Source organism: Sciurus carolinensis, chromosome 2, assembly GCF_902686445.1.
Source record: "Sciurus carolinensis chromosome 2, mSciCar1.2, whole genome shotgun sequence".
Classification (NCBI taxonomy): domain Eukaryota; kingdom Metazoa; phylum Chordata; class Mammalia; order Rodentia; family Sciuridae; genus Sciurus; species Sciurus carolinensis.
The window spans coordinates 310687-321890 of NC_062214.1; the positions used below are offsets into that span (position 1 = coordinate 310687).

Sequence of the window (11204 nt, forward strand, 5' to 3'; positions counted from 1 at the left end):
GAGACCATTCACGTGGTTCAGTGACTGCCTCACGTGTTGCTAGACTGTGCTCAGTGGGTCACTTTCTACTGAGCGTGGTTACACACCCTTGCAGTAGGCTACTCAGGCATCACAAAGGAGTGGGCTTCCGTGGGCTCTGTCAGGAGCTACGCAGACTTAGGGGCAAAGATTTAACTGACCTCTATTTACACATCACCAGGGGGCCCTCTTTTCTAGCCTATGTTGGGTCTGTGGAGAATCTGCTTGCTCTGGCTCACTCCTGCCTTCTGAAAGATTTTCTCTCAAGGTCCATAACACCCCCCATAACTGAGGCCAAAGGGATCAGAAGTCAAAATTCTTACCAACACTGAAGTGGATGAGGAGGAGTAAGTTTCCACTGAGGGATGGTTCCTCATGGATTCCTGGGGGTTCACTGTTGGGTGACACTGTGGTGCCAATTATAAGGAATTCGAAGCAAATCCCTAAGTTGGGGGAAATCTGTAGCCAATTAGACTCTCTGTGGATTCAGACAGGAGGAGGCCACACTCTGCAGAGGGGATAAGAACCTTGTGTTCAGTGAGCGCAGCAGTGGAGGCTTTCCTCCTCCGGCCTATGCTGGGGGCTTGTGGGTCTAACCAGAACTCAGTTCTGATTTTACTACTGCAACAGACTTGCTCAAAAGGGTGGGCAAGGGGCTGTGGTTGTAGCTCAGAGATAGATGTCTTGCCCAGCATGTGAGGCCCTAGGGTTCATCCTCAACACCCCCAAGAAGGTGGTTAATCAGGGTATGGAGCCGGCATTCCCAGCTGTTCAGGAGGAGGCTGACGGGGTGGGATCACCCAGGCTCCAGATATCAGCTGAGGCAACAGCAGGACTCCCTTTAAAAATATGTAGGCCAGGCATAGCGGCACACACCTGTAATCCCAGTGATTCTGAGAAGGGAGGATCTCCAAGTTTGAGACCAGCCTCAGCAACTCGGTGAGGTCCTAAGAACTTAGCAAGACCCTGTCTCAAAATAAAAAGGACTAAGGATATGACTCAGTGGTTAAGTGTCTCTGGGTTCAATTCCTCACTACCACCCCCCAAAAAATGTAAACAGAAATAAAAGGGTGGCCCACGCTGGTCTCTGGAGACAGAGCAACAAAACACACTGAAAACTCCTCAGGGAAGGGAACATATGTGCAGCTAGCAGTCAGCAGGCAGGCATCGGAGCACTGGATGGCAGATCTGACTGCCATGCTCTCTCATTTCTTGCTGTGGGTCTCCAAGTTACTCTGACTTGTTACCAGGTTACTTGTTACCTACAAAAATGGATCCTCTTTACACTGAACAAGGTCCTTAATTGCCTTGATGCCTCAGACTATGACCAACTGGACTTGAACACTACTGAGCTATTTTCGTTGTCTGAACTTCAAACTATTCGATTTTGATTAGTTCAGTTCACAGAGGTCCTGTCAAGGAGTGTACTGCAATTTCTTGGTACTAGTCTCCTGACAGACACAACAGTCTCCCTGATGTTGGACTCCCTTCCAAAGTCTGAACTGCTCACATTGTTGCCATCCTGTGTACATGAAATGACCTCACTACAGTTAGAATAACAAAACAAAGCAGGCTTAAAAATATTCAACTAATTTAATATTGTGAATTTTGAACTCCATGTTTGAGACCAAACAAGTCCCATTACGATGGTGAGAGAAATGGTATCAGTGCCCAAGGTGGATCAAAAGAGGGGAACTATTAAATGTGGCCAAAAGCTACCTACCTCTGTGCATAGCAAATTGTAACCTAACTTAAAACATAAACTGCAACATTACTGAAAGTATATTTTGTAACAAGTAGTGGAGTCTCTGCAATCACAGTAGCCAAGCTTTCAAAAAATCACAGGCAGACAACTGCTCAGACTGTGTTCATGTCAGGCAAGCCTAAAGCTGTCATTAGCAGGCTATGTCTGCACATCAGTTTCTCTTTCTGCCTATATATCCTGCCTGCCCACTTGCCGAGTGGAGCTCTATGAACCCTACTGGTTCAGGGTGCTGCCCCACTCATGAAGGCTCCTTTGCTCAGATAAAACGTGCCAATTTCTTTTTCTTTTAACACCTCTAACCACTCCTAAGAAACCTGTGGGACAGATGTCCAGTCTAGTGAGCAGGAGGGAAGTCCCGGGGTCACCTTCCAGGACTGGAACCTGACTGCCATTCTCCAGGGCTCAGTGACCCACGTGAGTTCTGAACATCTCCATGTCGCCATCTCCTCTTTGTCAAATTGGAATAAAAACAATCTAGCATGCTGTGCTGCAAGTTTTTTTCTGTAAAGAGATCATAGCAATGTCAGGCACATCAAACATGTTAGCCATCATTATGGTTGGCAGTTTATAGATAAGACCAAGGTTCACAAAGTATGAATAACCAACTCAAAGTCATGCCACTAGGGCTGGGCAGCACCGATTCAAATCCAGTCTGACCCTATGTGCTATATACTGTGACTGATTTTCAGTAACTACTTCCCAAGAGAGTAATTCCTGGCCTGACCACAAATGCCTTTTCCTGTATATCAAGCCTCTTCTGAGTAAGGTACTATTAATCTTTGATTATTTTTAATAAAAATGAAAAATAAACATATAGACAAAGTTTATAAAACTAAGTAAGTTATATTGGTCATACTCTAAATCTTAGTTTGAAGACCACAATTAATTATTGTTGCACAGCACTTTAGATGTAAAGTGCTTTCCTTAACTTAAAAAAAAAAAAAAAAAAAAACATCCTATTAATTTACCTTACAGTCATTTTAAGAATACAGAAGAAAAATCTATGTTTAAAGAACTACAGGGAGTTGGTTGTCAACCAGTTGGATGATTATCCTGGGGCAAGTATAGAACAGTGACTGCCAGCCCACTCCAGCAGTGCCCAGGTCTGCTGCACAACTAGGCAGCCTCACAACACACCACTGACTAGCATGAGATTAGACCATCCTAAAGGCGATGGCAGACAGACACTTTTGAATGCTTGAGTGTTTCCCCTACACTAGAGCAGGTTCAAGAGGGTGCACATGCTGTTGACACCTGTATGTACCTCAACATACCTGCCTAAGATGACAGAGTCGAGACCCCACTGGACAACTCAAGGCCCCCTCAAAGTCTGTGTGTTATAATATCTTTGTCTTAGAACATTTTCATAGGTAGTAGGTGTGGTGGAACACACCCATAGTCCCAGCTACTCAAGAGGCTGAAGCAGGAAAATGCTTGAGCCTACAAGTTTGAAATCAGTCTGGGTAACACAGTAAGATTCCATTTCAAATAATTTTTTTTTTCTCTTCATCGATAAAATTAAGTAAAAGAAAAGGGCAAGGGCTGGGCACTTTGGTGCCAGTAATCCCAGTGCCTTGGGATCCCAAGTTCAAAGCCAGCCTCAGCAACTTAGTGAGGGCTTAAGCAACTTAGCAAGAGACTATCTCAAAATAAAAAAATAAAAAGGACTGGAGATGTGGTTCAGTGATTAATCCTGGATTCAATCCCTGGTACCAAAGGAAAAAAGAAAAAAGGGCAGGGGCTTGGTGGAATGGTACACGACAGTTATCCCAGTGGCTCAGGAGGCTGAGACAGGAAGACCACAAGTTCCAGGCCAGCCAGACCCTGTCTCAAAGGGCTGGGAATGTAGCTCAGTGGTTAAGCACCCCTGGGTCTAAGCCTTGAAAAAAGAAACAAGGTAAGAGCAGGGTTGGGCACAGTGACCCATGCCTGTAATTCCAGCTACTCAGGAAGGTGAGGCAGGAGGATGGAAAATTCCAGGCCAGCCTCTGTAACATAGCAAAACCCCATCTTAAAAAAATAAATAAAAAGTGTTGGGGATATAGCTCAGTGGCAGAGCACCCCTGAGTTCAATCCTCAGTACCAAGAAAGAAAGAGGAGATGCTAGATGCGGTAGCACACACCTATAATCCCAGAAGCTCGGAAGGCTAACGCAGGATTTCGAGTTCAAATCCAGCCTCAGCAACTTGACGAGGCCCTAAGCAACTCAGTGAGACTCTCTCTCTAAATAATATACAAAAACAGGCTAGAGATGTGGTTCAGTGGTTGCGTGCCCCTGGGTTCAACCCCCAGTATCCCATCCAAAAAAAAAAAAGAGGAGGAGAAGATGGGGGCAGGGAGAAAAAGAGGAAGAGGAGGAGGAGGAAGAGAAAAAGACAGGGGCAAATAACACAAGAGTGGGAGCCACATCAGTACCACACAACAGGAAGATGCAGGGATACCGTACACCCGCCTATTGGTGATGATCCATTAGAATTACTCAACAAGGCAGAATAAAGCAAGAGAAAACTGCACCACTAGAAACAGCATGTTAAGAGGTAATTCTGTTAAGTGCGGGTCATTTTAACATGTATGATGGCATTATCTGTGCTTATTCTTCAATGCTCTACCATTACACTGGAGAATATATAGAACTCAACTTCCTCATATATCAAAAGTGAACCAGAGCTACTTTGCAAGGCTTTCCTTGGCTGATGTGCATCAGATAAACTTGCCACAGTGCCTGTTCAATAGGCCACAGGTCATTTCAGAGCACCTGCTATTTCAGGGTCCTCTCAGGGGACTTCTAAGAGGGTGCAAGTTAAGAAATACTTCATAGAAGACTATTATCCTTAACTACAGAGGGGATCCAACCTAGGGCTTCACAGATGCTAGGCAAGCACTCTACCACTGAGCTATACACCCAGTCTACAATCAGAAATTTCCTAAAGGATACATCTAGAGAAAATTTATTTAACTAGCAAAAACAAAACCAAATTCCCCAAACTAAGAAACACACAAACAAAAAACCCTCAGATTTAAATAACAAACAACAAACCCTGTAAATAGTCACTGACACCGAAACAAAAATTGTTACAAGGCCTGTTAAGTGGCACAAGCCTATAACTGCAGCACTCCAGAGGCTGAGGTGGCAGAACACTTGAGCTCAAGAATTCAAGACCAGCTTGGGCAATACAGTGAGCTGTCTCAAAAAACGCAAACTCCTCCCCCAACAAAGAAGCCGCAGAATACAAAAGTGGGGAAGGAGGAAAGACAGACACATTGCCAGAGGGGAACACAATCTGGTAACGCAGCCAGGCAGTCACCACTCCTGCAATCCCAGTGGCTCAGGAGGCTGAGGCGGAGGACGACAAGGTCCAAGCCAGCCTGGGCAACTCTGCCAGAGTCTGTCTCAAAGTAAGAAATAAAGAGGGACAGGTTCAATTCTCAGTACAGAGGAGTAGGTAGGGTGGAGGTATGTCAAAAACTACATAGAGTGTAGTCTTTGACCCAGAATTTGCTTCAGAGAAACCCTCTCAAAAAGACACTACTATTTAATGAATAAAAATCCCATGGGACTGCCTAGCTAAAAAACAAACATTGCCGTGCTATTAAATCCTTTACAGTAATAGAAGGGGAAAAGGCAGATACAGTACACATTCCTTTTGCAGAGTTAAGGCCTCTACTGCTGAGAACTTACCTCCATTCAGAAGGGATCATCTGACAGCAGCCCACAGTCTGGGACCCTTAGGTCCCTGAATTCAGTCCTTGGCCCTTAAAATAATTCAAAGTTTGAATGTGACGCATAATTTGGTTCTGTTCATTTCCATCTCCATTCCAACCAGTGAAACTAACAGCCGCACACAGAAGCAGAAGAATTCTCTAAGAGGATGGCCACTTCTTCCCCACAGATAGCAGTGACAGCCATTAAGGGTGGAGCACAGCTGATAGGAGGCTGACCAGCTGCATTCCCACCCTCTGACTCACCAGGTTTGTAACTTTATAACCAATCAGCAAGCATTCCTCAGAATATAGCAATGGAGAGGCCAGAGGACTCTACCTCTCATCTTGTAAATACATGTTCAACGTAGAATGATTAAAAGGACAATAAGATGACAACCCATGATAACAAGTAAGGTTCACTTATATTCAGAGCACCTACAATATATCACATCTAAAAATATTAGTTGGGTTTACTCTGTCAGGGATAAATGACAAAGTTCTCTGCCACAGAACTAAGTTTTACAAATCACTTATGGAAGATGCAAGAATGATTTGGGAATTGAGGTGAAACCTCAGTGTATAGTCAGTCCTGAAGAGAACTGCAGAGAACACTGATCAGTCCAATGGGGTGAGCATACCCATTAGGAGGCTGAGGCAAGAGGATCACATATTTCAGAACAGCTCAGCAACTTAACAAGAACTTCTTTCAAAATAACAAGGGTTGGGATGTGGCTTAGAGGTAGAGTGTACCTGGGTTCAATCCCCAGTACCACCAAAAAACAAAAAGCACAACAACAAAAACACTTTATCAAACAGTTTTTGGTGACCTGCCTCAAATATGGTCTCACTGCACTCTTTCTTCTTTGGAGAATGAGATGCTACACTTCATTTCTGCAATTTCAATGTGAAATATCAATGTGCTTGCAAAAACTCTTAAAATTTAAAGCAATTATTATTTCTTAAGATCTGTATCTATTAAAAGAAATGTATCAAGAACAAAGCAAGGCCAGGCATAGTGGCGTGCACTGTGATGGCTTGGAAGGCTGAGACAGGAATATCGCCAGTTAAAGGCAGCCTCAGCAAAAGTGAGGTGCTAAACAACTCAGTGAGACCCTGTCTCTAAATAAAATACAAAACAGGGCAGGGATGTGGTTCAGGGGCCGAGAGCCCCTGAGTTCAATCCCCAGTACACACACCCACCCCCCAAAAAAGAACAAGGCAAAACAGTTTCACTAACAATGCACTCAAACTTAATGCAAGGTGTCAGGAGAGACAATCAGCACTAAAGGCTGTTGGGTAATCTAATCCTTAAATCTTTGGGGCTGACTTGCCAGTGACTGAAACAGACTTACTAATCCTCATCAGGGGCATCATTATCTCGGGTAGCCCTAGCACAACAGTCCAGGCTTAGATTAAGGAAATCTTAGGAGTAGTATTTCATGAAATAAGGCTGTCACCATTTTTCAGCATTTTTGTCACTTATGTTTAGGAAACAGTTGGTGAGATATCTTTCCATTTATCATTTCCTTTGCTCCACCAACAGGCAGACAGTGGGAACCATCACCCTCAATTTATAGCATGCAGAGGTTCAGATAAAGGGCCTGAACATGTGAGCTCCAGTCAGGTACTCCTTCAGGAAGCAAAGTCTAGCCTATTGTGCTGACACAGAGAGAAAGGGAGAACTGTGACAGAGCAGGTGTGCCTGACACAAGACCACACTCCCTGGACACTTCACTAGGACTCTGCAGCCCAGAATAATGAATCTCATGTTATGAGTTCTACTTTTTTTCCCTCCTGCAGTTCTGGGGATCAAACCCAGGACCTGGCACATGCTGGGAAAGCACTTTCACATTGCATTATAACCCAGTCCTGGTTGCTACCATTTTTAACTGCCCAACATACAAAAGTAGAGACATAGAAGGTCACCTTGGAACCTAAGAGTCCCAACTTAACAGGACTGGTCCTCATGATTGTTTCCATACAAATGCCTTCTAACCAGTTCTCTGAGAATTCAGGGGTTTATTTCCTTACTGTAGAAAAGCTGATTTCACTTCGTTCTCCCATAGCATTCTACGCTCCAAACCCACTTATCATGCTCATCTCATCCCTGACTTTAGAAACAAACCTCTACCTCAGACAAAGCTCTAACTTACCACGAACCCCAGGCTCACTGCATTTTAGTCATTCATTCAACAAACCTGCTGGGCATCTACTATACTCCAGATACCAATATAAGAATCACAAGCCTGGACTCTGAAGAGACAATACTGGCAGACTGTTATAGGGTTCTGCTTGATATAGACGGTCAATGAACAGTCAGAAGAAACCTGGTTCAGGAAGCCTGAGTTCAAGTTCTAGGTCTGATAAGTATTAACAGCAAGACCTTGAGCAAAGCAGAGTGGCTGGGTGGCCCTACAACTGCAGTCTGTCCAAATCCACCAGCAGTATCCACCCTCTGCAAAGAAACTCATGAACAAAAGGGGCAGAGCAGTATGCAGCATCTGCTCAACTCCTAAATCACACTAAGAATCATCCTTGGGAACACAAGGAAACCCACTCATCTGAATTTAGCAGGACAGGAGATGAAGGTCCTTCAGTTACAAAGAAGGCTCTGTGGGGCTTTCACAGAGCCTGCTAATAAGCTTTGGGCTGAGAGCATCTGGATCACTCTTATGCAGTTCTTCTGAAGTAAGAGCCAGGCAGATGATTCCAACTCACCCCATTACCTCATGTCACAACAGAGTGCTTATAACAAAAGACAAACTTCTAAGAGCAATATTACCCTTGGTAGGTCTTATTTTTTTTTAAACACATTTAACTTTGAAATAATTACAGATCCAAAGCTGCAAAAAAGATTAACAGGAAAGTCCTAAAGATGTTTCTGATCCTTCTCAACTGGCTGCCCCTTCCCCAATAGCAGGGGTCCAGTCTCTTCCCTGGGGGTACGGGGCACTCTACCATAAACCTCCCAGAAGCCCTGTGCTTCCACAGCACTCACCAACACGCCTACTGGGTAACAAGGACACCACACGGCACAGCTGCTGCTAAGCTCTTCCTTTCCATTCACTCAACAAATATTTACTGAACACATACTATGTGCCAGCAACTGCTCTTTGAAAAAACAATCACCTATGGCCCTGAACTCATAAAAAATGTTAAATATGATAAATACATTAAACAGGACATTAGCAGGATCAAGTGCTGTGAGAAAATTAAGTAGGGAATGGAGACAAATAGGAGGTGAGGTGTTGAAATGCTAAGTAGGGTAGGCAGGAACTGCCTCCCAGAGCCGACGGGTGAGATGAGTGTTCCAGGCAGACCCAAGGGCGCAGCACCTCCGTTTGTTCAGCGACCAGTAAGGAGGCGCTGGGGCGGGGGCAGAGTGACTCAGGGGGCTCAGGCCCTGAAGGGACAGACAGAGCACTGCTGCCCACCAAGAGTCTGCATCCAGAGGCCACACTGGCTCCACAGCGGCAGCCATGTCAGCCAGCGGGGCCCCACAACACCGACGAAAGGAGATGCACACACGGGGTTAAGACTCCCAGCGCTTAGCGGCGGCTTCTAACTGCGTCTCGGTTGGCGAATCGCTCATTTCTTAAACTCTGCAGGACATTTTTTTAAAAAGAGCAAAGCAAATAAATGGACATATCTTCGACGTTTAGGCTGAGTTTCTCCTTCAGGGGGCCGTGACAGTAGATGGAGCAATGTAACTGTTTCTGTCATTCAAACAGGCTCTCTGGGTGACAGACAAGTGACTTCAGACAAAAGCTCTAGCCATTCAGACACACCGCCCATCAGGCTATGCCCTAGCACATCCAGCAAAGAGCGACCCGAACCCCCACCAAGTCCAAGCCCGAAAGCAAAACGAGGCCAAACTTCTGCTTCCCCTTCCCGGCAGACACGACGGGGCCCATCGGGGAAGCGGAAGGACAGCGGGCCCAGCCACCGCACGTCAGCAGGCCGGCCCGAGCCCGCGCGGCCCCGGGCGACTCACAGCTGCCCGCGGGGTCGGCGCGGCCGAGGCCGGCTCCCACCTGCCCCGAGCAGCGCTCGGCCCGCGCGCGAGCACGGCCGCCGCCCCCGCCGCCATTCGCTCCGCCCGCGGCCCGGGCCCTCAGACCTCTGCCCTCACCCGTGGCCCGCCCGACTCCAGGCCCGTCCGGCCAGCCCGCGGCGGGCTCACCTGTCCCCGCCCGCCCGCCGACTCCGGGCTCCCGGCTCCGCTCCCCGCTCCGCGGCGCAGCTGGGTAGCCGGCCGACGCGCTCCTCGGCCTGGGTACCCGGGCGGCAGCGGCGGCGGCGGAGGCAGAGGGCGCGGGAGTTGCACCGGCGGCAGCGGGGACGCGCACGCTCACGCACGCACCCGCACCGGCGCGCGCGCCCCCGGAAAGACGTGAGCTCCGGCTAGTCAGAACGGCGCGTGGGGCTGACCGCGCATGCGCTCAGAGCGCCTGCGGAGGCTCCGCCCGCCAGGGACAGAGGCTAGGTGACAGTCCCGGATCGAGGCTCCGCCCATGCAGGGGCGGAGCCACAGCAGCAGCCAGGGCGGAGCCTCGGGCGGCGGGCGGAGCTCGCAACTGCAGAGCCGGAAGTTCCTACCGCTCGCTGGGGGCGGGGCCGAGGCGTGGGGGCGGGGCCAACCCTCTTGGACCCCAGGTGGCCCCAGGTGGCGCCCGGGTCCCCGAAAACCAGCTGGTGCTAGAGAGAGCCCTGCGGAAGGAGAAATGAGGGCTTGTCTCACGCCTGGTTTGCTCAGCGCTTTACGTAAGTTTGAGAAAAACGTCTTCATCAACCGGAGAGGGAGATGGTGGAAGGTGGCGGGGAGACCCCACACCCCATCCCGACCCACTGGCGTGAGACTGACATTTGTTCATCTAGAGAAGCCGAGTGGGAGCTTCCTTCCTGTCCAGCCACTGAAACGCCACCGCCGTTGCCCAGCCTCCCCCCCCGGAATCACCAGCGAACAATGGCGTGTGAGGGAAGGCACTTGCACTCTCCGCCCCCGTCCTTCCGGCACAGCCCGGTTCATCCTGTCGACCCGCTGAGCCAGGGGAAGCCTGGCCACCCGGTGACCTTCCCTGTCACCGTCCGACACTGCCGAGAGCCCCTTTTAATCCTAGAAGCCACGCAAACGACCCCTGCAGCAGGGCTCCTGCCGCCCCACTTCCATTCTTCCGGGTGGATCAAGTTCCATTCAGCAGCCATTTTTAAAGCATGAAGCAGGCCGGGCGCGGTGGACCTCGCACACTTGCTACTCAGGGAGGCCAAGGCAAGGCAGGGCAAGTTCGAGGCCAACCCGGGCAACTGACAGTCTCAAAATGAAAAATAAAACGGGCTGGGAATGTCGGTCAGTGGCAGACCACCCAAGTTCAATCCCCAGCACCACCAAAAACAAAAAAAAGGCGGATGACATTCAAGTATCCCATGTCACACTGAATAAAACCTAAGCTTCTCCAACAGCTCTGTCTCCCACTCCCAACCACATTCCCCTGCCTTCAATTCTGTACCTCACTGCTGTCTTACTGATAGTCAGCCGAGTGGCATGACAGTTCGGAGGCTGCTCAGGAGACCTAGCAGTCATTAAACTGTATAACATCAAGCAGGCAGCAAAAAGGCCTAGGAAAACCAAGAAACAGAAAAGGCCACATTGATGGGAGCATCTGCTGACTCAAGAGAATGAAAAACTGCAGGCCAGAATTGAAGGAGACAGCAAAATGGA

The 11204-nt window shown here is 48.3% G+C and overlaps 1 protein-coding gene across 3 annotated transcripts in view; it reads right to left on the reverse strand.

The window, feature by feature from the left end:
• Positions 1-9853, reverse strand: part of Dnajc5 (DnaJ heat shock protein family (Hsp40) member C5) — a 43167-nt gene extending 33314 nt beyond the window's left edge. Inside the window, exon 1 of one of the 3 annotated variants that reach the window (XR_007107101.1) lies at positions 9669-9853. The gene's annotated coding sequence lies outside the window, so the exon portion shown is untranslated. Of the gene's footprint in view, positions 1-5462; positions 5598-9668 lie in introns of those variants that run through there. The other 2 variants (XM_047540213.1, XM_047540214.1) reach the window with 2 other exon arrangements.
• Positions 9854-11204: the final 1351 nt, after the last annotated feature.